The sequence below is a fragment of the Podarcis bocagei genome (genome assembly GCF_964188305.1).
Source record: "Podarcis bocagei genome assembly, chromosome: 8".
NCBI classification, from domain to species: Eukaryota; Metazoa; Chordata; class Lepidosauria; order Squamata; family Lacertidae; genus Podarcis; species Podarcis bocagei.
This window is the reverse complement of record NC_138133.1, coordinates 20,713,444-20,735,223: the sequence shown is the minus strand read 5'-3', so window position 1 is coordinate 20,735,223 and position 21,780 is coordinate 20,713,444. Positions and strand designations below refer to the sequence as shown.

At 41.3% G+C, this 21,780-nt stretch overlaps 1 long non-coding RNA gene across 4 annotated transcripts; it reads left to right on the top strand.

The window, feature by feature from the left end:
• The first annotated feature begins 1,055 nt into the window (after window positions 1-1,055).
• On the top strand, window positions 1,056-21,364 carry LOC308593947. 4 transcript variants are annotated; one of them, XR_014011123.1, is made up of 4 exons: window positions 1,056-2,174; window positions 10,381-11,153; window positions 15,645-15,776; window positions 20,418-21,364. It is a non-coding gene; the product is annotated as an uncharacterized lncRNA (long non-coding RNA). The 4 variants fall into 4 exon arrangements; XR_014011124.1 differs by having other exon boundaries at window positions 20,414-21,364; XR_014011126.1 differs by lacking the exon at window positions 20,418-21,364 and having other exon boundaries at window positions 10,381-10,571; window positions 10,929-11,153; window positions 15,645-15,773.
• The last annotated feature ends 416 nt before the right edge of the window (window positions 21,365-21,780 follow it).

Here is a 21,780-nt window from a genome sequence, read left to right as displayed (position 1 = left end):
ATGAACAATTACGCATTCAGAAAGCCAATGTACAATAGTGGCAAATGTGTTCCTACAGCTGTTATTGCAAAGCCCACTCCAATTTCCGATGCACAAGATAAAAATGACAACTGCAAAAAAGAAAGGGGGGAAAGGGATATCACCATAGAAGTAATCTGCTGCTCTGAGAGGGACAAAGGAGCAGTAACAGACACATAGCTATAGCATTTTCTGGATGGCCCTTTAAACAGAAGTGGCTTTCAAAATGGTGTTCTGTATCAAAGAAGCAATGGTGGTGTATTTGAAGTTAACCCTTGGGTAGGCAAACTAAGGCCCGGGGGCCCGATCTGGCCCAATCGCCTTCTAAATCTGGCCTGTGGACAGTCCCGGAATCAGTGTGCTTTTACATATGTAGAATGTGTGTTTTTATTTAAAATGCATCTCTGGGTTATTTGTGGGGCATAGTTCACTATTATTTTTGTCAAAATATAGTCTGCTCCCCCCCCCCCAAGTCTGAGGGACAGTGGACCGGCCTCCTGCTGAAACCCTACCCTACCTGCTATTTACCTACTCCAAGTTACACCCGCTAATTAGCTTTCTGGCCTGCAGGTTCCAACATTTATGTTTTGCCCTTTGTGCAAATGTGCAAAACTTTGAAAGTAAGTGGCAGTATATCAAGCTGAAGCCAAAATCTTGACCTTAGTTCCAGAAATGTGCACATGCACATGGTTACACACAGAAATACAGAGGACTGTTTATAATACAAATACTGGAATGAGAGAAGAAGAGCTTTGATATGTGATCAAGAAAATCTGAATGAATGGCTTTAGAGTGAATAAAAACTCTACTCTACCCAGGATCAATATGTTAAGACTATTATTGTGGCACAAAACTATTGGACAAAAACAACATGGTTTTTGCTGATGAGCAGGGAAATTAATGGACTTAAGGGCACTAGGGACTTACACAACATGGAAGATGTCACGGGGAGAGGGGGAAATATCAGAAATGTACCAGTTGAAGATCCAGTGAAATTTTAGAATTTATGTTCTGAAATGATACAAAGATCACTTACATTATAAAGAGTCATTAGCTATAAAAACTAGGGAGGAGGAAAACTCCCAGAGCTTCTGGATTTGTATATGTCATGAATACACCAGCAACTTTTTGTAGTCTTATTAGCTTTCAAATATGCACAGATATACAATGATGTAAAGACCCATTTTGTATCATGTAACCGTTAGCTTTGGTCAAACTCATGTTAGTAGCTTTGAGAACACTGTCCAACCTTCAGGTCCTCTGTCGTCCCCTTCTCCTTGTGCCCTCAATCTTTTCCAATATCAGGTTTTTTTCCCCCAGGGAGTCTTCTCTTCTCATGAGGTGGCCCAAGTATTGGAGCCTCAGCTTCACGATCTGTCCTTCCAGTGAGCACTCACGGCTGATTTCCTTCAGAATTGATAGGTTTGATCTTCTTGCAATCCATGGGACTCTCAAGAGTCTCCTCCAGCACCATAATTCTAAAGCATCAATTCTTCGGCGATCAGCCTTCTTTATGGTCCAGCTTTCACTTTCATACATCACTACTGGGAAAGCCATAGCTTTAACTATACGGACCTTTGTCGGCAAGGTGATGTCTCTGCTTTTTAAGATGCTGTCTAGGTTTGTCATTGCTTTTCTCCCAAGAAGCAGGTGTCTTTTAATTTTGTGACTGCTTTCACCATCTGCAGTGATCATGGAACTCACTTGCTATACTGGTTTTGTTTTGTTCTGTCTCCATAGGTAAGACCCTTTTGTTGTCTTGACAACTGCCCCTACCAACAAACAAAACTACTAAGCAGTTCACTGCAGTAAGCTGGAACCCAAACATTGTGACATAGGAGGCAGGTTTCATTAGCAGTGAACAAAACGATCCTGCTTCCTATGTCACAGTGTTTAGGTTCCGGTTTCTATGAGGACAGAAATGTATAAAGGATGCTCCGCAGACCTCCAGGCTCAGATGGAGTCAGCAGGAGCTTGAGGCTGGACATAAGAGATGTCTTGCTGGGTTCTCTTTGTCCTTCAGAAATGGAAGGAGACCCTGGTCACACTCAAGTAAGAGGAAGAAGATATAAGGGCCTCGGTTCAGCAGGGCACCAAGTACATTTAAATAAGTTGATGACCGAGGAAGCTAAATTGACTGAGAGATGATGGGAAAGGTAGGAGACATGTTAGGGGAGGAAGGGAGAATTGATTGTATAAAGCTGCTGGGGGTGAGGGATTAATAAGTGAGCAAGGAATGATGGAACCTATTCGCGACTGGACTTAATTGTCACGGGTGTCTTTACCTTTACCTTTAATGATTGAGGCAGAAAGAACAGTACTGAATCAAGGGAAGAAGTTGGATATTTTGGCATTTGAAGAACTGGGATGCTGTTAAACCTGAACATGTGTGAATTGATTGCTGAAACTGCAGCAGGGAAGGGTGATTTACTTGTTAATGATGGCACAGGAAAACTTCTCTCCTTATTTCAGTCAGATGAAGGATTTAAGAAGCATTCAAAGGAAATGCCCAGCCCGTTACTCTGACACCATTTGACACATGTAGGAGGGTTTAAAGTTTCCATGTTTAAATAAGGCAAGTCTTTATGTTTCCTCTTGGGTGCAATTTAGGGAAGTTTAGTTAACTGCCATCCTCCTCCTATAACTGTCAGCTCTCAGCATTCTTTCACTCCCCCTCCCATACTGGGCACCAGTTTCTTCAATTCTCCAGATTCTAGAATGTAAGGAGTATAGGATAGCCCACTCCAGTGGAAAACTAAGGCTTGTGTCTTGGCAGTCCAGCTCAGCTGTCCATAGAAGGCAGTCTACCATCAATGGCAGATTAAATGGATACTATGAATAGACAAATCTGTTGATTTCAGTTTTTCATCTTTCCATGCTTAAGTTCAATTCACCACATTTTTGCATCAGTTTGCTTCTACTTTCGGGGAGAATGTTATGTTGCCGTCTTTTTTGGTGATACAATGTTTTCTCTCTTTTTTGAGAGATTTTTTTCCCCTACACCTATTTGCTAACCATCTGGAGTTTTCCCCTCCATACTCGTAGAAGCATTGTTCAGAGTATAGAATGTTGAGCATTGTTTTGTTGATTTCTAGGGAATCTAGTTCCCTCCTTTTTTGTTCTATAAGTTTAAGAAGTTTCTTTTAGCTCCTGTTTGTTTGTAGCGTGATGAGAGGGCCGTGGTCTTGTTCTATTTTGCTAATTATTGAGGATTGTTTTTTAAGAGATGTTTTCTCTTTTGTGCAAGATGCTCTAATGACTGCTTTCATTGCATCCCATAGGAAGGGAGTTGTTATAGTGTATTTTGCTAATATATACTCTTTTTTTGCCTAATATGCAGATTTTTGTAAGCCGTTTCCTCTAATACAATGCATTCCTGTATGTTATTTTCACTATTGCAATTTGCTTTGGTTAGCATACTGTTTTGAGAAGTGTGACTTGGGTAGGGTCACATTTGGCAGTAGTGGTTAGAAGGCTGAAAAAGGACTTGGGTTCAAATCCCCACTTGGCCATGAGGCTCTCTGGGTTAGTCGCTCTCAGCCTAACCTACCTCACATAGTTGTTGTGAGGATGAAATAGAGTGGATGAGAACTATGTCTGCCACCTTCACCTTCCTGAAGGAAAAGCATGATAGAAATCTTTTGAATAAATAAGTAAATATGAAGCAAACCAATTTTTTTCCTCCATCCCAAACATGCAGGCCATAGAAGTGTTAGGAATTAATCAGCCGTGTACTGCATTTTTATTCAGTTTGTTACAAAACAACAAAAGCAAGCTTAACTTTTCTAGGGGGATACAAAAGGATAAGAGCTGTAGAGGCCTTACCTAGATTATGGATGAAAGCAAAAGAAATTAAAACGTAGGAGGAAAAAATAAAGCAGGGGGGGAAATAATGATGTTTTAAGAAAGCACTGAAATGTGAAAACACAAGAGAGTTGAATGTCACATTCCAAAGCAATTCTATGATAGGGTGCTGATCAGCAAAAAGTATGCAGAAGTGCAATTCAGAGGGCAATTTAGGCTGAACAGGAGGACTGGTGCCTGTAGATTAAAAGATGCAACGAGGAACATACAGAGGAGAAGAAGATAGATATGAAAGAATAAGACAATGGGGGCACTTGCAATTAAGGGCATAAAGTTTCAGGTTAATACAAGATGTGTTAGAATTCCTCATTTGATCAGCAAAAGGTGCCAAACTAGCAAGGTAATTTGGAACGGGGCAAAGAGAGAAAAAGTAGAAACTGGAAAACCAACAAAAATAATCTTAGAATAATCAGTGCAGAAAATAATTGGAGAAGGAACTAAAGAATTGATACTGACCATAGAAAGGAAAAAGCAGACTTTGGGTATGTTGACTGAAAATGAGAAGAATTGGCAAGAGCCAGGCTATAGGGAGAAAATGAAAGAGAAAAATCAAAAAGAATTCCAAGATTTATTGCTTGGAGAACAGAAAGCAACCACATTGTCGAGAACAAGAGAAAGTGATTTTGCAAAAGGAATGAAAAGCAGTAGGAAAGACTCAAAGCTAGCAGTATTAAGTCTGGAAAAAAATAAAAAGGGCATTCGTCCAATGAGTTTAGAGAAATCAGCAGGTATTTGGGCAAGTTATGAGAGGGAAACATCAGTAGAATAGTACTTCATTGGCTCAGCAGTGGGGTGAAGATCAAATGCACTTATTGTGGGACCAAGTGTAAGATGTTTTAATACTGATCACTGAGGAACTCCTGTACAAAGGAGAAAGATGAAGAAAGGGATCTACAGAAAGATTTCTTAAAGGAGAGATATGATTGAAACCATGGCAGAACAGTACCTGAAAAAGCAAGGGAATCATGAAAAGAAAGGAGGAGCATCAAAGACCCAAGAACACTTCAGAAAAAGAAGTGTGAGAACCAAATCAGAAAAGACCAATAAGATAACAGAGAGAGAAGAAAGTATAAAATATTGGTTGAAAAGAATCTGGCCAAGAACTTTAGAAAGAAAATAAAGGAGTGGGATGAGATGCTGGATGAGAGAAGGTCAAAGGATCAGAAGACTTTTAAAAAGGGGTGGAATTGCATAACATAGGCAGACATAAAAGAAGGATGGGAAAACAGAACAATTGTTGACATGAAATAAAGAAAGAATAATTCATGGGGCAATTCATATATTTTTTAAAGGACAGGGATGAAGCTATCCCACTCAGCAGAAACTTTCAGAAAAGAATTTTCTGAATTTTCTAAGAATTTAGTTTTTGAGATCCCACCAATTGTTGAAGTTCACACACCCCACACAAATAAAATGGTGAGCTTCAGTTGTACTGATGTTTCCGTCCCAATATAATTATTGAAGGAAGTCATGGGTTATGCTTCTTTGGTGGCGGAGGTGAAATGCTTCTACAGTTCATCTCCGAAATTCTCCTCTGAATTTTTTTAATTCACTTGATGATGAATGGAACTCTATTGTTAGTTTGTGTTTTTGGATGAGGGAAGCAATAGACTAAAGGATGGCGAGTGGAAGGAGCTTCCTTCAACAAAAAGAAATCTATCTTGAAAAATATATAGTGAACAGTTGTGCCTGAAAACAAACAGGTGGTAAAACGGAGAAGGTCATATCACTGAATATTCTTTTCAATTCTTGGAAATTCTCCAACAATTCAGGAGGGGCTTGGTGAAATAGGTTTTGTTTGTTTTTTTAAAGTCAGAAAATCATTTTCTGAGGCATTTTGGCTCATTCTAATTCACAAATATTCACTGTACATAACTAATGCCTGTAAAGACCTTTTATTTTTCTATGCATACACAAAACCACTTAAAACAGATTGGTGATCCTGTAACTCCCATTAACTACCTGGATATGTTCGGTATCAGTCTGGTTAAGCTGGCGTTTCCTACCCTTACACTGTCAGCTGATAAAACCTGCATTCATATAAATTAATGTTTTATACCATACTGTATGTTGCCTATGGGCTCTTTACATGAGGCAACTGGGGGGGGGGATGGCATAAACAAACAGAAAAATTCACAGTGGTCATTTCTTTTTCTCAGAATTGGGTGGATACAGAATCCGATTTACTTCCCCAAAACTAAAAGCCATCATTTTCCACCATCTATTTCCATTTAGAAATGTTGCTCAAAGCACTGACATTTATAAAGCATGTCTCATTTCCCCTGCAACAGCAGATGCTTGATGAATTGCCTAATGATTTGGCCACATGCATTCTTTAACAACGCTAAATAAATTGCACAGTAACATAACCTTGATAGCTCAAGCATAGTGGCTTAAAAATGATCAGCTGTGTACAGTCTGGAAGCTTTGCAAAATGAGATTCCATGAACATAAGATCATATTTCACAGCTGTTAGAGCATCTACTGAATGGCTTATAGAGTTTCATAATTAAAACAGTGTTAAAAGATGCTAAATAGTTAGGAACCAGTTCCATATTTGGTGGCTTGCAAAAGTGCTTTCTACGAAGACAGGATTCAGCGGCAGACCTGAAATTTCAGCAAGATCCTGTGCAGTGCCAAAATTTGGCAACCCTGCCTCTCATCTTCCATTCTACATCATAGTTGTGGTGCTCCCCTAAATCTGCTTCTGTAAGATTAGACAAACCAATTGTCTGCAACTATGAAGTACTCATGAGTTACTTTCTCTATTGCATCCCATAACAAACATTTATCACAACAAGTTACACCACTGAGAAACATCGCTGACTTGATCTTCTGCACAGCTTCTATAAGACTTTATCCTCTTTTTGATACAACTGACAAACAATTACTTTATGCTGAAGGTTGGCTTGTTGCCTATAGACCAGTGGCGTAGCGTGGGGGGTGCCAGGGGTGCCAGCCGCACCGGGCGCAACACTTGGGGGGGCGCGAGCCCAGAGGGAAGGGACAAGCAATCGAGGCTTGGTTGGGGTGGGGGTTCGTCGTCTCCGCCACTGCTTCTGTTTTCCGCTGCGCTGAGGCGAGCTGGGCGCGGCCAGGCATGCAAGCACAGCGCCTGGCCAAGCGCTGCAGCCTGGGGAGCCGGCGCCTTAGCGCCTCGCCGTCGGCCGCACAGCCGTTGCCCAAGCTCGACAACTGGTGGAGGGCGCCTCTCTCTCTCTCTCTCTCTCTCTCTCTCTCTCTCTCCCTGGAGGGGAGGGGCTTTCCCTGCTCTTTGTTCCGTTTGAGCAAACACAGCAACGAAACAGAGCAGGGTGGGCAGTAAGACCCTGAGGCATAATGCAGGAAAGCAGCCACTTTCTCTTTTCAGGTTTCCCTTCTCCGGTACCTACCCACCCACGTTTATTGCGAGGGAAATCTAGCTGACTGCAGGGAAGGGGTTGGGTGCATGTAATGTGTGACAAAGGCATCAGGTGTACGTCTTGGGTGGAAAGGGTATAAGGGTGGGGAGGTAGAGTGCATTTAAAAAAACCAAAACATTGTGGATTTAAACAAGGAAAATGTAGCATAATCTACTGTTTGTAAGGGCCCTTTGGGATTGGTTTTACCCATCTCAGACAGTTAGCTCATAGTGTAAATAAAGATGGCTGTTGTTTACATTTTTTTTAATAAAAGCATCAACAACGATCCTTTTGCACGGTCTGTTGTGCTGTGTTGCAGAACTTTTTGCAATTGCAGGATTAGGGATGGTGTTCTGTGCTACAGTGGTGTAGCGTGGGGGGTGCAGGCTGGGCCGGCCACACCGGGCGCAACATCTGGGGGGCCGCGCTCCACGGGTTAGGGGGCGCAAAATCCACGGGTTAGGGGGCGCAAATTTCTTGCCTTGCCCCGGGTGCTGACAACCCACGCTACGCCACTGCTATAGACACTAGACAATATGTGAGTTATAGGTAAATGAATTTTCTGCATCAGTAGGAATCTGTTAATGTCCTCTAAAGCAACATGGACCTGTTAGCTTCCAAATAGCCACAGTTGCTTTAAGATTGTAGGATGATGCACACATGCTTGAGAACATGCTCTGTTGAACCTAATGAGACTTATTTCTGAGTAAATATGAATAGTATTGGGTTGTAAGATACTAACTGCATGATCCTACTCAGAAATAAGCCGCCTGCCTTTGTGGGAGTTATTTGCAGGTAAGGATGTATAGGATTACAGATTAATATTTGTTTATAATCATCTTCAACTTTCATAGAGAAAACACACCCTGAAATTGGGCTGCAAAATTATGCAGCTCATTACTCGCGTATAGTGATCCATCAGTGGCTATGTAGATTTCCTGGTTTTGCTGCTCAAATAAGAAAGCAAAAATGGGCATTGATGAAAAATTGACCATGGCAGAGTGCCTAGGGTCAAAAACAAAGGCTCTGGTGCCTTTGATATTTGTTTACATCAGGAAACTTCAGAAGCTGCTTCTTTCAGGGCAAATCGTATCTGCTTAAATTCCTTCTTCTTTACAAAGGTACGTCATCCCTGTCCTATTCAGCATCTGGTGTCTCGTAATTTGAGCCCATGCATAGTCTAAGGTAGGGTTAGTCAATAGGTGCCCTCCAGACGTTGTGAATGGCAACTGCTGCAACCCTGACCATTCCAGTGCTGGTTGGAGCTGATGGGAGTTGGAGTCCACAACATCCACAAGGCACCACATTGGCTACCTTCTGATCTAAGGACATTGCAACACTGTAGATCAAAAGTTGTTTAATAGCCAGTCCCTGCTACTCAGGGAAATCTGGCTCTCTGTGGGGATTATTTGGATTTTGTGGGCCACAAGCCTGGGATAGCTAAATGACAACTAAATGTTGGAAACAATGGTCAGTTCATGATAGGGCTGGACACATCTGTCATATTCGATTTCTCTCTCTCTCCCCCCAATCTTCAGCTCAAGTCTCCACATCTCTGCATCAGTTTGTTTTATTTGTTTTTAAATAAAAAGTGTCACCAGTATTTTTGTGAAAATTTCTCCCGATGTACGTATTTTGTATGCAATTTTGCCTCATGTACACTTTTTTGAAAGTCGTTTCCCTAATAAAATGGATTTTATGTTAGTTCCCCTAATATATGCATTTTTGTACACATTGCAAAAATCTGCAGCCCAAATTGTGTTTCAGTTTGCATATTGTTTTGGGAAGTGTGAATTGGGTTGTTGTTGTTTGTTGTTTAGTCGTTTAGTTGGGTTTGACTCTTCGTGACCCCATGGACCAGAGTACAATAGGCGCGCCTGTCTTCCACTGCCTCCCGCAGTTTGGTCAAACTCATGTTAGTAGCTTCGAGAACACTGTCCAACCATCTCGTTCTCTGTCGTCCCCTTCTCCTTGTGCCCTCCATCTTTCCCAACATCAGGGAGACGTCTCTTCTCATGAGGTGGCCAAAGTATTGGAGCCTCAGCTTCAGGATCTATCCTTCCAGTGAGCACTACGGGCAGATTTCGTTTAGAATGGATAGGTTTGATCTTCTTCTATGAAAATCATAGCTTTAACTATATGGACCTTTGTTGGCAAGGTGATGTCTCTGCTTTTTAAGATGCTGTCTAGGTTTGTCATTGCTTTTCTCCCAAGAAGCAGGTGTCTTTTAATTTTGTGACTGCTGTCACCATCTGCAGTGATCATGGAGCCCAAGAAAGTAAAATCTCTCACTGCCTCCATTTCTTCCCCTTCTATTTGCCAGGAGGTGAATTGGGTAGGTTCGCATTAAAATCCAAACCAAACAAAATTTCATCCCATGATGTTTAGCATGTGTGAATACGTTATTACAAAGCAATCATCACCATCTATTGTCTTTTGTATCCACTCAAAATACAATGCTTTTCAACAGAGTTGATTATTACAATTATTCCTATTCAGCTGTGAATCGCCCTGTGTTAAAAGATCAAATGATAAGATGATTTCTGCTAGGAACTGGGTTTGATCTAGCAGCTGGACCTGCCTTGCTTAAACCCATTGTTTAGAAAAACGTATTGAAAAATAAATGAACACAATGCTTTAGCTGAACTATATCAGGCCACTGTGGAATAGATAATTTTCAAAATTAGCAACGTGGCAGATCAGCCATCATATATAGCAGGGATGACAAATGCACATTAGAAAGTTCAACTTAAAGTATCCTGTAGCATAATTAATGCAGGATGTGTTTGGTGAAGAGTATTTTAAAAAGAGAATTATGTGAATGGTGTCCTTCAACTTAAGCTATTGTATCAGTGACCTTGCTTTTAACATTTGCTGCAGAAAGCCATTAACATGAATTAATGGAAGTTCCAATGTCATTCAAAAACACTCTTCACCCCATTCCCAGAAAAGAAAGTACAGGAAATCTTTAGGGGTGACTATGGGGTAACATTAAAAAAGAAAGAAATGTGAGATTTACTTCATTAATTCTTTTTCTACTTTTCTTTTTGCTCCTGAACTGGCATCACTGGACTCTTGAACTTGTATTTGATCATAGAAGAAGCTCAGATAAGTATTCATATATACAGGAGCTAAGATAATGGAGTGCTAAATGTTGCAGGACTCTAAAACACAGAAACCAATTTAACTGTTTTAGAATCAAGGCTTTCCCATGTGCTGTTGTTTTTTCTTTCCTATGCTGAGAACAAATTTTGGACAGTTTCCCACACTATCTCATTGATCTGTAAGGTAAGGATATTCCTGGGGAGTTATAGAAATGTTACTGCAGCAGTATTGTGTACAAGCAATCCTTTAAAAAATAAAATACACTTTCATTACCTGAACTGCAGTGGAGAAGAGGGCAGGCTTTTGACCATATAATTGTAATTCTAAATTCAACTAAAAAACCCTGTGATTTGGCAAAGTAATTTTAGGCCCTTTATTTAATAGTTTTATGGGATTTAAACAAGAACGAGGGTAACACTGTATACAACAGTGTTGTTTTACATAGAAAGTAACTGATCTGTAGACAAGTATGACCTGAAAGAAGAGACAATCCATTAATTTTTCTAACACAAGAAAATCTTTAATATTTTTTTTTCCAAGAAAACAACAATAAATGGCAATATTTTAGGGGAAGTTTAGAATGCCAACTAGGAGTTAAGCAACAGAGTTACTAAGCAGTGAGCTGAAGAGAGAACAGCAAAATGTAAACTAAGGAAGAAGCAGGATCAGAAAATGCTGCTGTCTGTTTTGAAGGCAAAGCTGTGCCTATGGGAGAAGCCAGAACCTCTTGGAATTTAATCCTGGAGATCCCTCCATTGGATTCAGGTTGTATATATCTGTAAATAAGCCACATATCATAAAGACACCACAGACTTTGCTGTACCTCATTGTCCAAAAGGGAATACAGTCCTTGGTAAACATGCCTTGTACCCCTGGAATCTCGTGCCACATGGAGATTGAGGTGGCGTGTAGCAATGTAAACAGTTTCTCGGGGAATGGCCTGGGACTCCTACTTTGACCAGTAGGGCAATCTTTATGAACTGCGGGGGGAAGTACTTCCTTTCCTCCAAGCTGAAAACTGCCACATTGAAACGGCCCATCAGAATGTTGCCATATGGGCATGGCCATAACATGACAGAACGTTGAAGTTTTTTCTCCATTAACAGTCCATAGGAAGCTACCTTATACTGGGTTAGAGTCTTGGTCCATCTACCATAGTACAGTGGTACCTTGGGTTAAATACTTAATTCATTCCGGAGGTCCGTTCTTAACCTGAAACTGTTCTTAACCTGAAGCACCACTTTAGCTAATGCTGCCGCGCCACCGGAGCACGATTTCTGTTCCCATCCTGAAGCAAAGTTCTTAACCCAAGGTACTATTTCTGGGTTAGCTGAGTCTGTAACCTGAAGCGTATGTAACCTGAAGTGTATGTAACCTGAGGTACCACTGTATTGTCTACTTTGAGTTGCAGCAGCTCTCCAGAGTCTTGGGCAGAGCTTTTTCACCAGGTACCTGATGCTCTTAGGTAGGGATATCAGAGATTGAACCTGGAAATTGTTATTTTCATTAATAACAATCCAATGAAGGCCACATTAATGCAATGCCAAATCATGCCAAATCACAATACAATCAAAAGAGCCAATGAAACAGTTCCGAATTAAACATTTTTTTATGACTTCCCATGTTCCGGCTATCAGGAGCTGATGTTATTCCTTGATTCTGCGCCAGTTCTCTTAATTAGTCCAAGTTCCACAATTCCGATCTTAATGCTTTGTTCTAGCAGCCACTGATGTGATGACTTCTGATCGTATTTAATAAATCCAAATTGATTAACGTGCAGAGGGAATTTATATCCTGTAGCTGTGTGAAATATTTACCTTCTTCATTTCCTTCATGTTGTAATCACTCAATCTTCTTCAACATTGGCCCCTCCTTCAAAAGCTCATTTCTAGGTGTGTGACAGCTCCCTTTTGCCTCTCTGAAACCAAAAGCAGAAAGAAGTCCGGCTGCAACTTCTGACTTACTTTCAGTGTTTATATCCTTGTTTCTTCTTACGAGCTGGTGTCTCACCAAAACCATCATAATTCAGAACTAGAGCTCTCTTTAGTTGTCAATGTTACAAATCATCACAGTATTTTGCACAGTCTATTCTTTCAAGCACTCCATATAGAAAAACGATAAGTTATTGTTGAATTCCTCTTGCATTCTATATATAATTGTAATCCATTGGTGATTTCCTTCTGTTAATAATTGACTCTTTTTCAATTGCCGATTTATAGCACAGCAAAAATAATGTATAAGTAAAACAAAGGCTCCATTCACTTACGTAGCATTCCAGTTACGATGACGAGAGTCCTCTCCAGATCAAGACCTTGGCACTCAGTGACTGATTCATTTCGCAGGTTATCTTTCTCTTTCTTCCAAAACACGTATTTTTCTTAAGATCAAATTCAGATACATTTTAAAAGAAACAGAGATACCGCCACTCATGGTGACCACATTGGGGAGTTTCCAATAAGTGCAGTGCTGTGCCCTCTGTGTCCCCGTCTCTGCATTCCATAAGAGAGAAGCAGTTATTGGACAATCTGCAAGAGAAAGCTCTCCCCCCCCCAACACTCAAAGGGGGCTTGCAAGGATAATCACTCCCAAATTCAGGTATGTAGCCATGTTGGTCTGACGCAGTTGAAATAAATAAAAACATAAGAAAATTGTCCAGTAGCACCTTAGAGACCAACTAAGTTTGTTCTGGGTATATGCATACTATCACTTCCTTTTTCTTGTAGGGCTAATTGCAGTTGTTTACAGTTATCAACAGGTTTCCCATACCCACTGAGTCAATCACCCATCTCCCACTACCCTTCTGTGAAAAACCCCACCCCACCCTCCCACTATACATAAGGATCTGGTGACTTCTGTTTCCGTGTGTCTGAAGAAGTGTGCATGCACAAGAAAGCTTATACCCAGAACAAGCTTAGTTGCTCTCTAAGGTGCTACTGGACAATTTTCTTTTTTGGTTTTTGTTTTTACTCCCAAATTATCCTCAGTTGACTGCATGGCTGGCATCTTCTACCATGGGATCGGCAGTTCGCCATGGCGGCGGCACCAGAAGTCGAACCTGCAATCTTCTTTATGCTCTGCATGTGATCTCCTCTGCCTTCCATGCAAAATATATATTGGATGGTTTAAGCCAGCCTTCTCCAAATGAATGACCTCCTAATGTTTGGGACTACAACTCTTATGAGTCCCAGCCATCATGGTGAATGATCAGGGAGAGTGGGAGTTGTGGTTCAAGGCATTTGGAAGGCACCAGATGAGGGAAGGCTGGTCTATTTAAGAAAAGATGCAAATTTATGCATTAAACGTGAATAGTACTTTTTGAGCACCCTCAATCTGACCTTCATGGCTACATGCAGTGCCAATGCCACATCACAGTTTGTATATTCCTTGGTACACTATGTATAAAGCTCTTGTTTGCTGCTGCAGCAAATTTTCATATTGTAGGGGAACTTTGCATCTTAAGCATAGGCAAATGTCTATATATTTTGAGTCCATTATATAAATGGAGGATTCCCATAGAAAAAGAAATTACTTATCAAGGATATGATGCATGAAGAATGAGATTTGCCGATCAGTAAAATGTAAGCATTAAAACAGCACAAGAGAAGCCAGTGTGATTAAGCCAAACTGTAAAGAGACTAAGAAAAAAAGATCATTAGTGGCATGAAGAATTTAGTAAATAGGATGATGGGACAGATTTTGTGCAGGAGCTGAAGCCAGCAAAATAGAATAATTAGAAACACTACTACAAATGAGTGTTAAAATGGTAAGCATCTTAGCAATAATTGCTTCAAGAGGATGCTGAATATGGGTTGTGTGTATAGAGAGTGCTTTCCTTTCAGAACTGAGGAGATAAATTAGAACTCAAAGAACACTTGGTATACATTTCTCCCCCTGTCACTTGGATCTTATGGAGTGCTTCGGCCCTTATGATCTGCATTTTGTAGATTTTATGCTCCAAAGCAATGCATTCTGATTATTCTTGAGATGTCTACATTAATTCTACTGCTGACAATATGCAAAAAAAAAGGAAAAAAAGAAAAAGAAAAAGAAAGCTTAGGAAATGACAATACAAATGTGCAACAGTGTTGCATATTCTTTCCTCATCAAATCTGCTTCAGGTTTTGATGCCCTGAAGCAGAAGAGTGTTCTCTGCCTGCCTGCTTCTGTAACTATCTGGACCTTTCAGAAAATCAGGTTTGCTATTCTAGTTTTATGCTAAAGAGGCAGGAGAAAACCCTTTAGACCCATGCTTTCTAGGCATGAGACAAACAGAAGTATGTTTGTCTCATGCCTGTCAGACCATTGATCTGTTGAAGTAAGAGCAGAGAAATCACAACTAAGAAGCTCAAATCATGTATAAAAAAACCCAACACCCTTTTTTGGAAATTAATGCCCCGGCTTTAACATTCAAAAGCTTTCCTTGCATAATATTTACAGTCACATGCTTCTCTCAGCATGGGCTTACAGTCTCTTCCAAACAAATGTATTTTCCTCCCTTTCCAGAGCTCAGCACTTTCAGCCTTCTGTATCTCAGGCCATGCCTTGGAGCTCCTATGAGAGATTTCCACCTTTACCCTATCCTGCAACTTTGCTCTCTTTCAAGCAGAGAAGAAGCACTCCAACACTTTATTCAACATTAGCAGTGTTCACAGTGAATTCCAAAACAGAGTCACATTGCTTCATATAAAATGGAGTCTCTCCTTCACTAGATAGGTAAAGGTAAAGATAAAGGACCCATGGATGGTTAAGTCCAGTCAAAGGCAACTTTGGGGTTGCGGCACTCATCTCACTTTCTGGCCAAGGGAGCAGGCATTTGTCCACAGACAGCTTTCTGGTTCATGTGGCCAGCATGACTAAACTGCTTCTGGTGCAATGGAACACCATGACAGAAGCCAGAGAGCATGAAAACACTGTTTACCTTCCTCATGCAGCAGTACCTATTTATCTGTTTTCGAACTGCTAGGTTGGCAGAAGCTGTGACAGAGCAATGGGATCTCACCCCATTGCGTGGATTCGAACTGCCAACCTTCTGATCTGTAAGCGCAGGAGGCTCAGTGGTTTAGATCACAGTGCCACCCGCTTCCCTCTTAAAAATAAAGCACTAATGTGTCTTTATAAGTACACTTCTCGCTTAGCTTCATGTGCCTGTCTTACACTCAGAGGTTAGTCTTTGGCATAAGACTCCCCGTTTCCCTAACATCCTATATGTTGGCTTTAATTAATGTTGTTATTTGTTCCTGCTCTTTTGCTGTTCAGGTCTCTCACCCAAGCCCTGAACTTATGACCCTACATTACATTGACCATCATGAAGAAATCAGCTCTGATTCAAGATGTTCTGCTGTTAACTGCGTGGGCTACTCCCTGCAAATAAGGACATGACCTCTCCATGTTGGTGTTAGAGTTTGATCTCTGTGGTAGGATGGAGGTAGAGGGTGTATGTGTGATTGCCTAGTGTCTAGGCCAGGGAAAAAGCTCAGCGAGGAATAAAATAAGCTTCAGGGAGCTGAATTTTCTTTTAAAGTAAAAACACAATGAACATGAGATTGTCTATTAGAGGAAACAGTCCCTTGCGGACCAGGTCTTTTAATGAACTCAGATATCACTCAGTGTGGTTCATGTCAACTGAAAAAAGTGAGCTTTATTGATTTTCTTGAGAGCAAATGTCCTTTTGTATCTTAGCAGACTGCTTGTCTCCATTGGAGACAGTAAAATGCCTTTTATGAATATATAGAGAATTTATTTGCTTTGGCTGTAGCCCAATCCTGCAAGATTGTTTGGTAGTCCCATAACTATGGCTTTCCTATGGACCTTCCTTCCTGTAATGTTGGGGAAACAGTTTTACACACATGGTTAGGCCTTGGTTGCAACCTAAGCCCTTAGTGTCTTTTGAGCAGACTCAAAAGTCATTGGAAGCTCAAGATGAAAGTGCCAGTATTTTCATTCTCCCATTGCTGATGTAACATGATATCTATGTTTACTGTTATGTCTGGGAAGAGGAAGAGGAGGAGGAGGTGGAGGAGTTTGGATTTGATATCCCGCTTTATCACTACCCTAAGGAGTCTCAAAGCTGCTAACAATCTCCTTTCCCTTCCTCCCCCACAACAAACACTCTGTGAGGTGAGTGAGGCTGAGAGGCTTCAGAGAAGTGTGACTAGCCCAAGGTCACCCAGGAGCTGCATGTGGAAGAGTGGGGAATCAAACCCGGTTCACCAGATTACGAGTCCACCGCTCTTAACCACTACACCACACTGACTCTCTCAGTGAAGTTCTGTAACTTCCGCTCTTTGTTTTCTTTCTCTCCGCTCTCAGACAAAGAAGATATGTGTGAGACACTCAGCTCACACTAGCCATGTTTGTTTGTTTTAATTCACTGTAAATAATAAAGAAATTCAGAATGCCACATATCTGAACAGTCTGCTACCTGCTGCTACTCTGCTGCAGCCCAGAGGGAGGTTATTATACCTCCCCCTGCATATGGGGGGTTGCCAGTAGAAATTGGCACTGCCTTTAGGTGTCATGGTTGTATTGCCCTTTGCAACATCATGGGGCTAGCTTTGCACCCAATTTGTAGATAATTAAGCTACAATACTAAACAAAACTGTTGGTCTCAGAGCATGGTCTGAAAGTGTTATGTACTGAAGTTCTCACCCTGGGCCAGCAGAGGGAAACTGTAGATAGTTTTCACTCAGGTCCACATATGCAAATAAGGAATTGAAAGTGACGTTCAGTGATTGGATAGTTACAGAAAGTTGTTACTGTTGCTTTGTAGTGGAGCTCTATATAAGCTGGTTGGCTGAACGCTTCAGTTCAGTTCTGTTCTGGCCTGTGAACAAACAAGAGCTGTCTGAAGAATCACTGTGTCGTCTGATATGTTCACCCTCAACTTAACAGAAGACACACAATGGTGTAACCTTGCTGAAGCTAGCAGGTCTTGATCTGGTCCCTGCCTGGATGGCAGACTCCTAGGGAAATACATGTATGCTACCATGAATTCTATGATTGAAGAAGGACAAATTATGAATGAACTAAATAAATAGGAGTAAATCTCATCATACTCAGTGTAGGATCTTATTGGAAGTGAGACAGTCCAAGGTGGGTGCATTCCCTGCTCCCTCTACACAAGTATTCTGATCCCAAAGTTTTATTTCCTATTGTGCTCCCCATTTATTTCTACTATCTCTCATTACATACCCCATGAATCTGTTATGCTCATTTTGAGAACTATTGTCCAGCCTCACTGGTCTATTGATATAGGTACTTATATTTTACTATGAAATACTATTGGCAAATGCTTCCATTATGCCTTTGGAAGCCTGTCTCTCTTAAGTTGTAATAATGCAAGGTGAATGAACTCTGCACACTATATCTCCTTGTGCAATCAGAATCAGGCAGTCTTCCTTTATAACTCATTAAAAGATTAATCAAGGACTCGGAGTGTAACCTACTGTGTCAGTTCCACAGATACACTCCTCCCCACCTTTAACAATTGAATAATAAAGCGCAAAAACCAAGGCTTACAGTGGAAGCTCTGAGTGACCTCCTACTTAAAAGAGTGGTATTGGAGGCTGCAAGAATCTAATTGCCATGGTGATTTTAAAATGGCTTCAATTTGAATTGCCTGATGACATATTGTGCTCTGTGATCATTTTAAAGTTTAATCAGAACAGATTGTTTCCTATTAAGTGCAAGATAGCATTGTTTTTCTTTTTTTAAAAATGACAGCAATCCCATAATACTCCTGGAAGGAGCATCTTGCTTATTATTTATGTATTTTGCATGCTCCTTCTTCTAAATTCAAGCCGATTATTCATGAGCATAAATAAAAACAGACAAAATATACAAACAGAGTGCAATATATAAACATTCCACAGCTTACTAATAAAATTCAATCCAATATGGGGAAATCCTATGGCAAGATTTGAAAGGATGAGAGCTTAAGATACAGTAGATCTAGAGCTCAGATGGCTGATTCTCAGCTTGCCAAAGATACACAGACATAACTTAGGGTTGCCATATTTCAAAAAGCATTTTTTTAACAAAAAAAATCACCTTTGAAATCCCGGTAATGTCTGGGAAAATGGCAGCCCTGGCATAACTTGCTCATCCTGTCTTAACTGGGGCTCAGCTGGTCAAGGTCAATGTAAGTATGAAAAAAAAAGGCATTCCAGGACCATGGCTGGACCAGAGAAGGTGAACTTAGGCTGAATCCTAAGCCTGTTCAGCTCAGTCATGTGACAGAGCAACCCAGCATAGAAGACTGTTTTAAAGGCTAGTTTTCCCTCTAGCAGGATTAGGCAGAAAAACAGAAGCCCTACTGCTGAGCAAAGTTTGGATCTGGTATGAACACATTGCTTGTACTGCCCTAAATCTACCACTGTGAGGAACCTTCAGTGGGCCTGTGACGTTAACATATGAGAGTGCTGGAGGTGAAATAGTTAAACAGGTTACCCAATCAGGACGCGGGGGGTGGAGTCAGAGGGACTATAAAACCAGCTCTGGGAGGGGCCAAGGGAGGAGTTCGTTGGGAGTTGGTTGGTTGGTTGGAGTGGGTATGAATTGGAATAGAGTCTGTGGGTAGGTTGAGTTAGTGTAGCGAAATAAGCTGAGTCAGGAACAGTTAGGAGCTAGGAAGACAAGTAAATATCTGAGAGGTGGTTTAGTGAGTGAGAGCAGGTAGGGAAGTTATAAGTCTGGATAGGCACCCTATGATTGTAATTGACCGATACCGTTTATGAAACCACATGCTTGTTAAACTGCAATAAATAAACAGAAGTTTATGTTCCAATTTAACCCTGACTGGACTCAGTATTGTACCAGGTAGGACCTGGGTGGTGGCAGCGAGAAATAAAGTGGTGGCACAGGGATCAATAGATGGTGAAACGTCCGGGGACCCTGTGTGATCGCCACAGGCCCAGGAATGGGGGAAGAGTTTGTCAAAATCAGACTCCAAAGCATATTTGCCTGATTTGTTCTGGGCAGCTCATGAAGCAGATTGGATTATGGATTCACTTCCGAGAGTTGTGTGCTGCCTCCATTTCTCAAAAGTGGAGCATCTCCACCTCCATCATCCAGCCCGGACACTGAGATTCAGCTCTGAGGGCTTTCTGATAGTTCCCTTATTGTGAGAGGTGAAGTTGCTGGGAACCAGGCAGAGGGCCTTTTCAGTAGTTGCACCCACCCTGTGGAACGTCCTCCCAGCAGATGCCAACCAGATAAACAGTTTGTTTGGTTTTTAAAAGACATTTGAAGGCAGCCCCATTCAGGGAAGTCTTTAGTGTGATGTTGTGTTGTGTTTTTACTGTTGTTGTTGTTGTTGTTGTTGTTGTTGTTTGTTAGGCGCTGCCCAGAGTGGCTGGGGCATCATATAAATAAATTAGGATTATTAGGATTAAGATTAGGATTCTTACCACTGTGTGCTCTGAGTGCGCCTACTGCAAATCCCTTTGGGAATGATGGGACATACTTAGTTCTGGGTCATTTATTTATTTTTAAAATGAACTTTTTAAAGATGGGAAGGCTGGTGTCGATTTCAGTTGGTCCCCAACAATTGTCCAACTATGATAGGTGCTGATGCAACACATGAACCTCAAACAACAAACTATAGACTACAACAAACTATAGGCTACAACAAACTATAGACTACAACAAACTATAGACTACAACAAACTATAGGCACATACTACTGGCAATTCACAATTTCTAATGAAGAGGAAACCCCTCTTCTAATGCAGAGAAATTTCAAAAATTTCTTTGGTTCCTAAATTTAGAAATTGCTATGATTTTTCAACTCGCCTCTGCTGAAAGCACTTTAGCAGATATTATGTGGACCAAGAGCAATAAGACCCAGCCTAAATACAGTTACACAGCATTTATATGGCTCACTTTAGTTAGCCTATTGGAAAGGGAGTTTGGGATTTTAAAGCTACAGCATCATATGAAGCTCTTGAGACTGTGGCCTTTTGATTAGATTTCTAGAAAGCTTTCAGCTGGAGACAAGTAAATCATTTCTTCTTCTTTTTTTAAAGCCAGCAATGAATTAGGAGTGACCTGACTGACCCAAGAAGATATGGAGCACTGTCAAGAAAGATACTATTTGTAAAACCCCATCAGTCCTGCTGATAATTAAATGTGCAGAACTGGGGAAGAAGTCGAACAGGAGCCAAGAAATGGTAGAGCAGTAGGAGGAGAAAGTCAGGGATGGGAAGGCACAGAAAGCAAACTTGGACTATGGTGGTTCTAAAAGAGTGAGGAATTAATTAAAAAATACCGGTAACCTTTCCTTTGGCTTATAAATAAAACACTGCTGGAACAGTGTGTGTCTCCCATGGCACATCGTTTGGCGTCCCTCTTGTTTTGCTCTGAAATTCAGTTAGATCTAGAGGCCTGCTGCCAAAGCAATATTTGAAAGCAATACTTCAGGGATGGGGGACCCTCAATTCCACAGGAGTTATGGAGCTACAACCCTTATCATTGGATGGGGGATATCTTGGCTGGAGCTGATAGCAGTTGGCATTCATCTGGAGGGCCACAAGTTTCCACCCCTGAAATAATGGTACCTTAGCTCTTGACAATACAGATCCCTTCTCTCTAGCCAATGTGATGCCCTTCTCTCTAGCCAATGTGATGTCCAGTGCTGGACTGAAATTCCCATCAACCCCAGCTAGCAGAGACAATGTTCATGGATTATTGGAACTGTAGCTGACCATCTTTATGGTACCACAAAGAAGGCTGATCACCGAAGAATTGATGCTTTTGAATTATGGTGCTGGAGGAGACTCTTGAGAGTCCCATGTACTGCAAGAAGATCAAACCTATCCATTCTTAAGGAAATCAGCCCTGAGTGCTCACTGGAAGGACAGATCCTGAAGCTGAGACTCCAATACTTTGGCCACCTCATGAGAAGAGAAGACTCCCTGGAAAAGACCCTGATGTTGGGAAAGATGGAGGGCACAAGGAGAAGGGGATGACAGAGGACGAGATGGTTGGTTAGTGTTCGCAAAGCTACCAGCATGAGTTTGACCAAACTGCGGGAGGCAGTGGAAGACAGAAGTGCCTGGCGTGCTCTGGTTCATGGGGTCACGAAGAGTCGGACACGACTAAACGACTAAACAACAACCACAGCTGACCATCATCTGGATGGCACCACATTGACTACCTCTTCTCTAACTCATTTCCTCTCCCACTTCACCTCCTTCATATCCCCTCTTTGTCCTTCCTCTCTATCTTCTGAACAATTTGATTTTCCAGCCCTCCTTTCCTAGCCATATAGTTTCCAATAGCCTGGAGACTTCTCTGGCTGCTGCTCCCACTGCAACCAAAGAATGACACATGTCGGGTGGACTGATACCTATTGGGCAAGAAAGCTACGATGTTAGAAGGAAGCACAGCTTAT